This window comes from Molothrus aeneus, chromosome 6 (genome assembly GCF_037042795.1).
Source record: "Molothrus aeneus isolate 106 chromosome 6, BPBGC_Maene_1.0, whole genome shotgun sequence".
Taxonomy (NCBI): Eukaryota; Metazoa; Chordata; class Aves; order Passeriformes; family Icteridae; genus Molothrus; species Molothrus aeneus.
The window spans coordinates 728,884-732,741 of record NC_089651.1 but is presented as its reverse complement, the minus strand read 5'-3'; positions in this window follow the sequence as shown (position 1 = coordinate 732,741).

Below are 3,858 nucleotides of genomic sequence, written 5' to 3'. Positions count from 1 at the left end.
TGGGACGTCCATGTCCTGTTTCAGAGGTAGAGCCAACTTGCTTGGTTTTTTCTGTATTGTCCTGTTAAAAACACCCAACCAAACCACAAAAAAACCTCCTTCCCACCAACCAACTAAAAAAACCCAAAAAATCTCTAAACCCTCAAAACCCCTAAAGCTGAAGTTTGCAGTCCTTGGCAAGGTGCTGCCATTTCCCCCAAATGTCCCAGCCCTTGTGTGTTTGCCAGCAGTGGCAATGTTCACTCAGAACTCATCTGCACTGTCAGCACTCTCAGAAAATACAGCTCAAGGCCTCTTCCCTTTTCAATCTTTGGCAATGCCACATCTGCTGATAGAAGAGATGTGTGAAAGTTCAGGATATCACAGTCCAGCAGGTCATTGCACTGCTGATTACTTTGCTGTTTGAGCCTCAAGTAACTTTTCCCCCATTGCACAGCAAAATTTGGAGTATTTCTCTGAAAATCTGCCTGTACCATCCAGTCCTTTCAATAAGGAAAGTTAAAAACATAATCAGTAAATTCAGCCCTTATATGGATGGTGGGGAGAACTAATAGCAAGAATAAATAGAATTAGTAGAAGTAAAAAAGAGAAAGTTCTAGAATTCAGCATCTTCAAATGGCCTTTTTACGAGATGATAATCTCTTTGATTTTAGCTCCTTGAGTATGAAACACATCAATAAAAGGCTAAAGAGCAAATTAAGGTACTTGAAAAAAGAACACTAATTATTTTTAATTATTCTGTATCTGTTAAAATGCTTTTATATTTTAGTATTTTAGACTGTTTCTTGAATGTGTTAAGTACTTGAATCAAGACACTAATTTAAAGATAAAAAAATTTTAAATTACTTTCTATTATATGTATTTTAAAACCCCCATATAGACTTTTGTGTCTGAAGATGAATATTTTGAAGCAGAATTTTAGAAAGTAAAGAATTAATTTGAAAGATTTGAGAATGGAGGGGAAAATTAAAACATTAAATGGGAGATATACTATGGAAAAAGTATTATTTTGCTTTAGAGGGACCAGTGTTGCAGGTCCTGTGGTTGTAATAGGTAGATAAGCACTTCTCTCTGAAGTGAAACATCATGAGATTAAGGAAAAAAATTGTTTATGTTCAGTGCTAAACATTGTGTTCTGCAGTTCTTAAGCAGTGTTTTCTTTATGAACAGGCAAGTGCTTTTCTCTCTTCTGGCATGGTATTTCATGCCAAGATCTTTTTGATCAAAACCAGTAGGGGATTATTTTAATTAATTATAAATCAGTAGCCTAGATTCATTAACATTTTTGTTAAAGATTATCTTATTACTCTAGTTTCAAGACACCGAGTGTTCAGATACTGGCTTAGGAAGTTAGTTGTCTTTTCTATGATAGCATTAATCTTATGTATGAATTCCCACAAGAGTTTGGAACTCAAATTTCAGTTGTAAAGAGAAGTAGAAATACTGCAGAGAGTTTTGCAGGACCGTGTATTCCTTTATTAACACTGAATTCTTTTACCAGTTTGACTTAAAATTTTCACCATCGTGTGCTTGTGACTCCAGAGCAGTTTCTGGCATTAGGTGCCTAAACAAAACACAGTTCCAGGGTTTTTGACCTCTCGATGCACTTGTCAAAACCTTCCCGGTGTCACTGGGGGTAAGATGTGTGTGGTGGCAGGCCAGCTCCCACTTTGTGTGCTGAGAGTTTGGAAAGGGATGTGGGCTGCTATCAGGTAGGGTTTGTGAGTTCCAAGGGCATCTCACATGGAGTTTGCTGGCTTGGTCACAGGGCCAGGCTGGCACTGCTGCATCTAAGGCATCTGCAGCAGCCTGGAAATCTGCTGTCTTTTTACATGTGCAGCCTGGTGAGTGCATGAATCTGTCCTGGGATGTGGGCTCCCGTGTTATCCAATACTCCAAGGCTGGGAGGTGGCAGCAGGGTCAGGAGTCTCTCTGCACAACACAGCAAAGACTTGCCCATGGGAAAGCAAGAAGGAAGGAGAGCTGCCTTGAATTCATACCATGACAATAATTAAGTCATCAACATGGTTTAGTTACTTTAGAGGTTCAAAAAGAGCTTGCTGTGCCATAGCCAGTGTATTTAAAAGCACTGACTTCACACTTCCTGCATGTGAGGAATTGCTGTTGCACAGTCAGCCTGGGACACAAAGGCAGCAGTAAACAAGAGGCTGTCATGTGCAAAAGGAATAGAGCAGCCTGGACTCAGTGTGCCCTCCGTACTCAGGAGCTCTCAAGTATGGACAGTCAAGGTATTTTTAGCTGCCCTTGGCTCCTGGGGAATTTAATAGTTCAGGTTTGCACCAGGGGCTCCCAGTGACCCTTTAGATTACGTCTGGTGACGTGTAATATTCCAAGTGAGTGCTAATTATGCTGCTTGCAGCTCTTTGGGCAAGCAGGAAGTGGTTTCCCATCCTCAGCATGCCCTAGCACATAGAGAACATTCCATCCTCCCAGAGTTAGCTTCCTAGGTAGCCTTCCCCTGGATGAAAAGTGTTTTCTTCACCTTTTCTTTGTAAGGCGTCATGACAATCAGTGTAAAGATAGCTCACAGCTGCCTGGGCTCCACCCTATCCCCTCACTGAGAAGAGGGAAGAAAAGGCATCTTTTGAATGTCTCAAGTCCCATGGCATGGAGTACCAGGACAGTAGGTGCAGCAGGATCTTGGTGTGATGTGCCTTTGGCCTGGGCAGTGCCCAGCAGTGCAGACCTGCCAGCCTCTTTACTGGGCAGGGCTGGAAGGCAGGTAGGGACTGTCACCATCTCCCCATTTCTGCTTGATTGCTGCTTCCTCTCAGTGCTTGACACCACTCTCTCCTTTGCTCTGTGCTCTCAGATAACTTTATTCCACTGGTGATGGGAGGAGCTTTTTACTTTGAGGAGTACTGGGCTGGACCTGGTTATTTCATAGCTGGTTTAGGATCTCTGATGGGAGGGGAGGTGCTTTTCATCTGCCCTCATTCCTCATGTCAGGGCTTGGAGCAGGCTGTGCTGAGACCTTTCTAAAGCAGCTTTTAGGCAGTCTCTGCATAGCTGGTGGGAGGCTTGCTCTAAAACCAGCTGCTGGCTCCGTGGCTCTCCAAGCTCAACCTTGTCCTTGTTTTGCAATGTGCTGTGTCCTGAACATCTGCAGCCTTCTGGGGCTTTAAGGGCCACTCTGCTGTGGGGGTTGCTGAGCTCTTTCTTGCATTAATTAATGTAGCTTTACCTTTGGCAGCAGCAAAGGGAGCTGCCAGAGGTCTTATATAGCATTTAAAATGTCAGCTGCCAGAGCACAGCAGCTGCCAGCACTGGATCTCTGGCAGGGGGAATGTTGTCACAGGACAAATGCAGGGAATGCCAGTGTGGACACAGCATGAGTCAGCTGGGGCAGGGACTTGTGTACAGAGTATCCTGACGTTGGTGAAATGCCCTTTGAAATCTCCCAGCAGGCTGGCACTGCTGTTGCTTTGGTCATACACACGGAAATGCTCCTGGGTCTTGTGGTTTGTACTCAGCCCTGACTGTCAGTAGTTGTCAGAGTGTGGGGTGTGCACTGATAAAGTAATCCCGTGGTGCTGGGAGTCTCTCTTCTGTCTGGAAGAGTAGGGCAAAGCATGGGTGGTAAGAGTGTTGAGAGAATGTAGTTTCTGAAAGCAGTAATTTTTGTCACATGTATCTGAATTTTAATTTTTTTTAATGGATTCTTTTTCTTTCAAATTTGTAATTTGTTTGTAATTTATCTGTTGATTGAACTGAATTAACATGGGATAAATAAAAAAAAGTTGTAACTACTGTTCTTGCTTGTCATCATTGCCTTTGTGAATAGATGTGTCTGGAGAGCAGTTGTTTCTTCAACATTTGGATTAGAAGGCTTGGCTG